The following is an 11674-nucleotide window of genomic DNA, read 5'->3' on the forward strand; positions in this document are numbered from 1 at the left end:
CTGCACCTGTGGAGCGTGAGGGGGCCCGGGTGGGCAATTTGGGCTGGGGGGCGTCCCCCGGATGGGTTATTTCCGGGTGGTGGGGTTCCAGGGACCCCCTGCTCCCTTCCTCCCCCACACCTCTGTGCAACCCATGCAGTGACCAGAGAAATTGTACAGGGGCCACCCCCAGCATGTAGCTCATGCAGTATACAGCCAAACGCTTCATGCTAGCACCATTTGTGGCCCCTAGTCACACTGAAGTTAGACAACCTTGAGTTAAGTCATTAGCCCTGCAGAGGACAATGTCTTTTACAGACACCATGCTTGAAGACCAGAGACAGTGGTTAAGGAGTCTCAGTCTGACTCTAGAGATGTGAATGCAACCCTCCTGCCAAAGGCCACTCCCATTTGACTCAACTGTAAATGGGTATCGTGACAACCAGGCTGGGAAGTCTAGGGATGCCAGATGTGATGCTAGCCACACAACTCTCTTCTGTTCCATTGGTTTCACAACATTGTGCACCTTAACCATAATAGCTCAATGGACCACCAACCTCAAGTTGACTTTTGAGACTTGCGTTAAATACTTAGAATCACAGAATTATGGCCAAACATATCTAGTGGTATTGAGTGCACAACTTGAGAGATTACCCAGAGGCCTTCTTTTCACTACATATTGAGTAGGCACCCATTCTCCGTAAACCAAATCCCTGAAAGGTCTTCCAAACCACACTGAATGGATCCAGACCATACCAGGACAAGAAATGTAAAACCTGCCAACACATATCCATCACTCCCACAATAACCATACCATTATAACCACAACAGAACCATCACCATTCCTGGATCACCATTATAGCTGTATCTCCATAAATATAATATATATCATCCAGTGTACCAAATGCCCTGATGGAAAATATGTAGGAGAAAACAGATAACAACTGTGCACCAGAATGAATGCACACCGAAAATGTGTCAAAGACAAGAATACCCAATTAACTAAAGGGCGTACTTCTCACAAGACAATCACTCCCTGTCCAATCTCTCAGTTCTAATCCTCAAAGGGAACTTACAAAACACCTTTTGTAAACAAGCCTACAAACTTCACTTCATAAATCTACTGGATACAAAAAACCATGGACTCAATATAGACATTGGATTTATGACACATTACAGCCTGCCTGACATATGATTTACTAGGTACCTACCAGACTGACCTCTTACACTTTTCTTCCCCCCACTTACTCCCTTCCATTTCTGCCCTTTAACTTCCTAATTTTGAGCTATTTACTTTTTCACAGACAGCCTCTTTTCTACCTTGAAAAGCTACTACTGTAGGGTGAGTTCCCGTACTCACCCTTGGCTTTTTCCCCCCTCATTTCCTCCCTCTCCTTTCAGTGCTCTACTTTTTGTTTTCCTATTTTCCATCTATTTGCATTCTCACTGACATCCTGTCACACTTTTAACTTCTTTCATTCCTTGGAGTCTCAGAACAGCAGAGACTCCCTATGCCTGAAGAATGGTGCTAGTGCCCGAAAGCTTGCAAAGAAATTTTTCCAACTACTTTATTGGTCTAAGAAAAGATAACACATCTACTCAAAGAACCTTGCCTCCCAAGGTTGGACGCTCAAAAAACAAAGACATATAAAGTCACTAGTCACTTTTGAAAACCTTAGTTAAGCTAAATGGGGCAAGATTACAACCTTGTTCAGGCTATTGGGGCTATTGGGTTCAATTCAGTCATGGTTACACCAATATAATCTAAGCCACAAGACCCACAGCAGCAGAAAGTCTGCCTACATGAGGCATCTGCAATTCCTGCTCTATAGGGAGGCTGGTACCAGACAATCAGCCCCGCAAATCCAGAATGACTTGGAAATACCTTGACTTAAGGTTTTCTCAATTGCCTCCCTAGAGAGTACCATAGAGCTCCAGCCTTTACCCATATAAAGCTGCCTTCACTAGACAAGGCAGGATAGTAACTTTGTCAGCAAGTGTGAATCACACCACTCAAGTAAGTGCCTCTCCTGTTTTACTTCAGGCAGCATATTTATTTAGCTTATATCACAAACAGAAAAACCTTTCAAGATATGAAGAGAATGAGAAGTATATAATAAAAAGAATATAAGGAAAGCATTTGCCAGACATTGAAAAATATACAGGGATTTTAAGGAAGGAAACCTTTTTTGCTTCTATCCTGTACAAGGTGAGAGAATTAATGAAAAATGAGCTTTGGTAATCATATCAACCAAACCAATGCATTGCTGGATTAAATCTCTGCACCTCGAATAGAAAAAAAAACATCAGGTGTGCTTTTGTTTGGTTCCTGTTTCAAGGACAGCTGTCCAAGATGGCCACTGGAACTCACAGGAAAGCAAAAAGAAGAGTTAAGAAGAATTCCAACAGCTTTCCCTAAAGCAATCAGGAATTTGGCTTTGTGCAGTAGCTTTTACAAACCAAGATGTACAGTTAGGTATTCCCTAAGCACCTGTTTATAGCCAAATAATATGGTACACAATCATGAGTGATTGGTGCCTCCTGAATCTGGGGGACACCCGCAGAAGCCGCCAATGGTGGCGGCCTGTCAGGGGGGGCACCAGCCCTACTGACAGCATCAGTGCCACCCATCGGGGGGGCACTGGCCCCATGGGGGGGGCACGTGCACCCCTGTGCACCCCCTACCAGTCGCCTATGTACACAATTAAGAGCTGACTGAAGTTTACTTAAGAGATGCAACCCAAATGGAATTATTAAACGTCTTCATTAGCTTACAGCCAACAGAATTGTGGCAAAGCTAATTTATTGCATGAGAATATATGAATGAGGAGTTATTAATTAATGAGTGATGTATCTCTCCCTTTCCCTTACACCCCACCTTGCTCACTCAATCTCTCTCTCTCTCTCTCTCTCTCTCTCACACACACACACACACACACACACACACACACACACAGAGCCAAAAATCTTTTTCAAGTGCTAATATAAAAGTAGAGATTGGTGGAAAGGAACATGAGCAAAGATGAAAAGACTCCTATTTGGGGCCAAATTTTCTCATATTTAAGTGAGAGGCAAGGATTTTTGGGTGCCTTTTATTGGACCAAATGCATTGCTGAGATAAAGTTAAACAAGCCTGTCAAGGGTGTTTGTGCCTGAAAGATTGCTAAGAAGAATTTTTGCCAACTATCTGAGCTGGTCTAACAAAAGCTATCAGATTTACCCAAAGAAACTTGTCTGCCTTTAGAATGCAAGGCATTCTTCTTCAGGTCTTCAAAGGAAAGCAAGCACAGCAAGTGTCAAGAAGAGTGGGGAGAGGTATGAAACTGGAGGGGAGGGAGAAATTTCCAGTAGCAACAGATAAATAATTTGCAGAAGACAAGAATGATTACTTGAAGATCAAGACCTACCAGAAGGGAGGAGGGACATCACCTGTAGTGTATAGGAAGAATTTCAGGAATCTGGCAGATTATACTGTGTCATAAAATCAATATTGGTGTTCAGTCCTTGGTTCCTAGTGTCCTGCCACTTATGATTTTTTGTTCCCAAGCTTACCCTCTAAGCACATTTGGGAGATTTCCCTTGATCATCAAGATATTGAGGTCAGAAAAAAGTGGATGTTCTATGAAAAATGTGTTCCTACTGATGTATGCACATCTCTGCCCTTTATATTTTTTCTGTAAGAGTTTGTTCTTATGTCTAGTTGCTATTTCGTTTCACCATAGTTACTATGAAAACATTGCTGCATTGGATCACATATATCATGTTTTGGCAAAGGCATGTATAGGATCCATGGATTATGATGGGGTTTTTGGAGGGTAGTGGGGTGTTGATTGTAGTAGCAGTAGAAATGTGTTAACAGGTTAAGCTTCTACTGCTAAGGCAAGTCTATATCCCACTTGATGTCTGCTGAAAAGTGGAGAGTTTGCTTCTGATGATTATTTGGACAGAGTTAGGGAGATTTTCAAAGCCAGGAGTGGAAGGGAATATTTTTCTCAAGGTCTGATATTTGTTGAGTATAGACTGTAGTTTTCTGAAGATTTTTCTGACTGATTCCTGTGGGATTGTAGGTGACCACAAGGGACGTGCAATCATGGGAAGTTTCTTTTTGTATTGTATCAGGTTGCAGGGTGTACCTCCAGGAGTGGTGGTTTCACCCCTGGTGGCTGCATGGCACCTGTCTGCCTGCCTCAGCCCCCTTAGCTTAGTTCTTGCTCTCTTTTCCTGCCATGCCTTGATGTTATGGTTAGAATGATATTTAGACTGCTGCCTCTAGGAAAGCAGAGTCTAGCCAACAGTGCCTTGTCTCCCCTTCTCCTTCTCCGTTTATCAAGCCACCTGGGTAGTGTGGGGATGCCTTTTTCTTCCTCCTTGCCCTCCCTCCCCATGCTCCCTCTCTCACCTTGGCTGTAGCTCCAATCCTGTTGAGTTCTAGCCCACCTAATGTAAGCCAGGCCCTCTAGCCCTCTGGGGCTCTGGGGAGGAGGCAGCCACCTACCTTGCTGTCTGAGATTCACAAGAAAAAAGGAGAGAAAGCAGTTAACTGAAAAAAAACACAAGAAAAAATCACAGGGTACCGGGCATTCTGCTCCATGGCCTCCGTACTTCCCCTCACAGCCACTCCAGTCCCCCAGGTGTTACCGGCAAACAAGCACAAGAAAAAGGAAAGAAAAACAATCCCCTTTCAGGCCAACATAAACAGTCCTTGGAGGGTTACCACCCCCTGGGCCTCTCCTGGCTCAGCATAAACAGTCTTCAGTGCTTTCGGTGTACCCACTCCCCAGGACTCTGCCTGGGTTAACATAAACAGTCCCCCCCTCTTCACTGCAACTGCTTCTCATGACTCCCCCTGGGCTTGTGTAAATAGTCCCCCAGCCTTCTGGGTCCACTCATTCCCTTTCTATCCTCAGGTTCTTCTCCTCTCAGGTGGCAGTTTCTCTTTCTGGGCTTGTAGTCCTGCTTCCCTTGATGGCTCCATCTCACTCTGCTGCAAGGCCAGTCCCCCTGTCTCTGCCTTAAGGAAGGGTTTATACCTGAGTTAAACCCTCCCCGACAGTTATCTGACCAGGTCTCCTGCCTACTTGGCCTAGGTGCTACCAGTCTCCTCCTGCAGGTTGCCAACATGCTCCCTCTGGCTACAAAAGCCCTGGTGTTAGAGAGCATTTGTACACATACACGCACTGCAGCAGTGGATGCTTTGCACACAGCGCTGTGGCATGTGCAGTTGTATAAGTGGCAAAATGCATGTCAGTACTGAGAAAATGATGGCGGTGTGCTTTTGAACTAAAACACATTGGAAGTGCTTTAGTTCAAAAGTGCACTGCTGCCATTTTCTGTGCACTGAAACGCATTTTGCCACTTATACAACTGTACACACCACAGTGCACTGCATGTCAGCTCTTGTGCAGAGCAGACTCAACTAATCAAGACTTCTCTGACCTGCCAGATCTCCGGCACATCCCTGCACAAAAATGTATGCGTATAAATGCCTAGAGTGGCGTTGCTTCTTTCCCTCACCTGGCACTCTCCTCTCTGTAACAGGGATAGGGTTCCCTGCTACAGGCTCGTTCAAAGATATGCTCTGTCTCACTACTGGCAAGTTTTTGTTGCATAAAGGCAGATTTCAGGCTGCCCAGGTAGGTGTCATGAGCATTCTCCTCAAAGTAGATGCCATAGTATGTGAGGGCCTGACTGTAGATTTGGGCCCCCCACTACAGAAAAGATGTGAAAAAATTGAAGAGGCAGAGGACAACAAAAATGGTGAGGGGACTGGGGGACATGACTTATGAGGAAAGACAGAGGGAACTGGGCTTATTCAGTCTAAAGAAGAGGAGACAGAGAGGGAACTTAATAGCAGCCTTCAACTACCTGAATGAAGGTTCAAAAGAGGATGGAGCTAGACTGTTCTTAGTGGTGGCAGATGGCAGAACAAGGAGCAACGATCTCAAGTTGCAACAAAGGAAGTTTAGGTTGAATATTAAGAAGAATTTTCTTACTAGAAGGGTAGTAAAACAGTAGAACAGGTTACCCAGAGTGGTGGTGGAAGCTCCATCCTTGGAAGTTTTTAGGAACAGCTAAAGCTTTGGCTGGGATGATCTAGTTGGGGATGGTCCTGCCTTAAGTAGGGGCTTAGATTAGGTGACCTCCTGAGGTCCCTTCCAATCCTAACTTTCTATGATTCTATGATTACAGGTTTTTTGGTATGCTTGGGACAATTGCTGGCCTTGTGGAAATAAGTATGGTCAACTGTGGATTTTTTGTATAAAGTGGTTTGTAGGGTGCCATCTTGGATATGGATTGTGTTTTCTAGAAAGTCGATGTAATGTAAAAGTATTCCAGAGAAAATTTAATTGAGGGGTGATAGTTGTTAAACGTTTGGTAGACTGAGCACCTGGACTCAGTAAGTAAGTCCAGGTGTTCAGCCCAGATGATGAAAATATAATCTATGTAATGCAGATATCGCGTAGGTTTGATGATTCAGTTTTCTAGAAATTCTTCCTCTAAGTTATGAAGAAGTTGGCATACTGAGGGGCCATCTCTGGGTTCACAGCTGTGCCAATGGTTTGGATGAAGTGTTGATCATTGAAAGTAAAGTTATTGTGGGTCAGGATGAAGTGCGTGATTTGTTGTAAATCTGAGTATATTCCACTTTAGCAGGAAGTATTTCAGTCTTGATGAACTGACATTTTCTAATGAAAAAAATGTGTTGCTGAACAATTCCTGACCACCTCTCCTCACAGCTACCCTTCCCATCTACAAACCCTTGGAATAATTATAAGTGACACCTTTAATGGCTAGTATTAAAACCCACAGGAGCTAGATAAATGCCTAACCATTATATGTACCATTACATACTTATCACAGATGGAGGCTCAGCAAGTTGAGTCAGTGGCTTTCTTCAGATGACACCCTTGGAAGAGGTTTACTTGTGTAATGTCTACAATCCTAAAATAACAGCAAATATCTCAAATGAGCATAAGGCAATTTAAAACATAGCAAAAACGTCTCTGACAAAATCTCACTTAAATCCACGGCAATAAAAGAAATGTGTATTTCTAACACATAATTAGGAAGAAACAAATAGAGGGTGTGGAGTCTCACTCTGGAATGTTAATTACAAGCAGATCCTAAATCCTCAGCATGAGTTCTAGCCAGCTGGGGATACAGGTTGAAATGTACTTAGTGATATGATCATTTCTGCTTAATTGCTTGTGAGACAAAGTGATTGCAGGCAAAGGATATTTCTTTAGGATTCAGACAATAGCTGTGAGAAGGACTAATACATGTAAAAGCTACCCACTTGCTGATTATAAGTCTCTCCTTAAAAACTATATATTTTAGCACTCTGTCCAGTCTATTTTACATGTCTTAAATGATGGGGCTTCCACCATTCCTATTGGAAGATTAAAAATGTCTCACATCCAATATTTTCCCGTTGATGTTTTGCCTACATTTCCATGTTTTTATTTCATTTAACTACTCTAAGTTACAAGTTGCAGTGGCAGAGCAATAAAGGTATCTTGCTATGGCTTCAAAGGGCTGTATTTGTGCCAAAGAGAGGAAGCAAAGATATCTGGATATGATACTGGCCACCCCACTCCACTGGGGACTGTTGACTATAAATTGGCATGCCTTAACAAACACTGGCCCAATGGGCTGCTAGGTTTTAGTAGACCTTTGACTTCTGGATTTCTAGTTATACCTCCTTGAAAAGCATCGTCTCTGTATAATTTTTGTCTCCACTTTGATTGCAGTTTGCAAGGAAACATTACTGAAAAACATGCAAGAAGGATTTCTGCTTAAATAAGATGCACTGTCTTTCTGGAGGATGTGCCAAAGCAGTAGCTCTGCAGAACAAACGATCTGGAGGTCTGATGTCACTCCTTCTCATTCTGCCCCTTGCACACCTGCTTGAGTCCAGCCTGAATTTCACCAGCAATTGATTATGGGCCTAATTCTGTACCCAGAACCCAGGTAAAGGTGATACATCACTCCATTTAAATCAATGTGACTATTTGCATAATAAGGAGAATTGGGCCCTATATGAGTATAACAGGGATACTGGCATTAAAAGAAAGACCCAAGTTGTTTATTGCTACTGAAGATGCATGAAATAGAGCTGTTTAATATATGATGTAGTATTCATGAACTAGAAATAACAGCTAAAATTCAAAGTCAACTTGAGGAAGTGGAGCATTTCCAAGGCTGTCCAAGGCTGTCAACATGACCATTTACACTTGGGAATGAAATTTTTGATGGTTCAGCTGGCATGAGGTACAAGGTACAAGGTAACACAGCACGTTTCTCAGTTCTTCAGAGAAATGATATGTACAGGCTAAAAATGTTTCCTGTACTGTGAGCTTGCAGGTAAAAAGAATGCTGCTCAACATTTGTGTACCTCAAGGGTATGTTGATCTGGGTCATACCCTGTGTATTTTGCTTGATAGGAGACATCTACAGCAGGGCTATCCAACTGGTAGGCTGTGGCCCGCATGTAGCTCACAATGCATTAAGTTGTAGTCCCCTGGCCAGCCTCCTGGCCAGCCACTCCCTCATCTCTCGTTGCAACAGCAGCTGGAGTCTCCAAGCTCCTTCCCTCCTCTGGCTATGACATTCTGCACCCCACCCAAGTTGGTGGTTGGTCTATTTTTATTCTTTGAACCTTATTTTGTAAGACATTATTTTGTTATAACCCATAATTTTTGTGTGTTTTAAAAGCTGTTTTCTTATTAAATAAGCTTCAGATTTTTCCTCAGTATTTTAAAATATGAATTCTATCATTCTAGGTAATTGTGAGGACACATGTAGGAAATTCAAGAAACACAAAATAGAAACTTTGATACTAACGCCTGTCACATGTGTCATGCTCCACAACTATCTCTGAACTTGGTCCCATTGAAGGAGTAGAAAACATCCAAATAACACCACAGAAGGCACTGGTTTCTTGTCTCTTGATACCAACCAGAATGCTACTACAATGCTCTTGTACTGACAGAAGCACAGTACTCACACAGTCAATAACATAAAAATCCTGAAGAGCAGAAAACCCAGGTTACTGCACAAGGACTAGTTTTAAAAACTAGAAGCCTAGACGCTGGGACACACTTTGACCCTGAGCACAAAGAATCAGTTCAGGGGATAGAAAATGTGGAAAACAGAAACTGAAACCTACCTGGCCCTGTGAACACTCAAGGATTGGCTACTTTCCCTCCCTGCCAAGTGACCATCTAGCATGTATTAGTTGGTCACAAGACTGGTGAAGCAGTAGAATTGCCTTTTGTTTCTTCACTCCATGTGGGGTCATCTCTTACTGCAGTCAGGAACTTCGGGTCCACCCACAGCTTTCTCTTCATCTGTATTAGTAGAGACCTCAAGCCAATCATACTTTAAGTATGATGTGAAATTGAAATACATGAGTCAAGACAGATTGACACATGCATGAGGTAAAGTCAAATATTTTGTGCAGATCAAGGGCACATTTGTCAGTCAGGAATCACAGGAGGAGTTGATTTGCTTGAGCTGGTCCTTTCACCTCTAAACTGAAAGTCTGGGGGAAAATATTACCTAGCTTGACATTAGCTGTCAGTCAAAAATCATAGGAGTTTATTACCAAGAAATATGGTTCAGCATTGTTTTGTAAAACCAGCTTGAGAAATATATATCTACAGGGCATATAGAAAGGATGAACTCATGCCAGCTGCACATTTCTCCCTTCACTGATGCTGATCCAGGTCTAATGCAAGTAGTACAGGTAGCCCCAACTATACCTATACTATTGCTGTCCTATGGGGTCAAGCCAACTCTCAGGATCTCAAAATTGCACTGTTAGATGGGAGGGTGTGACACAATTACACATGCACACACTCAAAAACCAATTCGGTGCACACACACACGCGCACCCAACTCAGGCACATACACATCCAAGATTACCAGTCTAGGCACATGCATACCTATCACCAATTCAAGCACATACACACTACACACACCAAAAATTAGACAACAATCAGTTGTCAATACCCACACACTCAGTACACATACACAGATCACTAATTTGTATATCACGCACACGATAACATATATATAAATATGTATATTCACCAGTTCACACACATACCACCCACCTACACATACACACACAGGTGAGTTCCTAACTTGGATGGTGCAGTGTGTGTATGTGTGTGCTTGAGGTACTTGGGGGGAAGGTTAAGGTGAGAGAAAGAAAATGTACGGAGTGAAAGTTGCTGGGACCGGCATTAGAGAGAGGAACTGAGGCTTGGGGTTACTTAAGATCAAGTGGCCCAGGGTTACTTGAGGTCACTGGTGCTGGGGTGAAAGCAAGGAGAAAAACCCGGGGCAAGGAGGAGACAGCCAGGAAAGAGAGAGGCAGAAGGCTGAGAGATTGGGGCTGGAAACAGAGGCAGAAAGCTGGGAAATTGGGGCTGGAAACTGAGGCAGAAAGCTGGGAGATCAGGGGGCAGATAAGTTGTACAAGGAGGAAACAGTCAGGAAACAAATAAAAACCCAACTTGGGGTTTCAAAATAACAGGTTTATTAAACAGACAACAAACCACACAGCCCCATGAAGTTATTGGTTCCTACACACTCACACACAGGCACTCACAATGGTAGCAGGAGAAAGAAACTCAGTGGAAGGGGTGGAGTCCAGGTAGGGAAGAGAAACAGAGTCCAAGTCCTTTGCTTGGGGAAGGAAAGTGGGTGATAGCTACTTATCCTGAGCTATGAGTTGATCTTCAATAGCCAGTCGGGGTCTTCTCCAGCAAGGTGTTGTCCAGAGGGAGGTTGCTGGCAGGGCCTCTGGGTGGATAGGTGGTATGGCATGGTGCTGGTCCAGATAAAGAGGGCATCCCACTGGGTCTGTCTTCACTACCCCCTTTTATAGGGGCAGACCTCCTATGACCCTAGTGGCAGGGGCATGCCCAGGTAAGAGTCAGCTCCTGGTGTACTGAGCATATGCACTCCTAGGTAAGGATATGCAGTTTCAGGTGTCTGTAATGGTGGGTTGACTGATTCTGAAGAAGTCTTTGTCTTCCAAATCTTGAGCCAGGGAGGGTCAATGCAGGATAATGGTTGGGTCGTTGAGTTGATGGTTTGGTCATTCAGAGGGAGCTATTTTTAGACCTACTGTCACTGTCTTTCAAGCACCCTCATTAATCCCCATTCATTCAGGAACCAATTTACATAAGAGGGGTAGGTATGAGTCACACAGTTAAAACAGTTACAATAGGGTATGCCCAGGCAGGGGATACAAGATGGAGACTTGACAAACAAAATGGAAACTTGACATGACTTATGCTAACTTACGTATGTAGGCCTAAATTATATAGTATCAGTAAAACAGTAATATAGAACAGTAGAAATCAATATAAACATAATAATTATACACTATAAAACAGTGTAAATCCATAACAGGGCACTTATTTGAAAAGGAGAAAAAATAAATATAACAAAAACAACTTGCTACCAAAATAAAATGCTGTTGCTTATCCTATGTCTTAGCTCACTTATACTTATCTACAGAGAATAGAGAGGGAGAGAAAAAGTTATAAATGGTTAGGGGAAGAGGAGGGAATGTATTTTTAAATCTAAAAAAAAGAACAACTGGGGCTTTTTCTACACTATGATGGGCTCTACATTAGCTGTTACCACACAGCAAAGAGATCTGAGATCATTGTGGACA

Source organism: Gavialis gangeticus, unplaced genomic scaffold (assembly GCF_001723915.1).
Source record: "Gavialis gangeticus isolate Ggan-Ray unplaced genomic scaffold, GavGan_comp1, whole genome shotgun sequence".
Lineage (NCBI taxonomy): Eukaryota > Metazoa > Chordata > Crocodylia > Gavialidae > Gavialis > Gavialis gangeticus.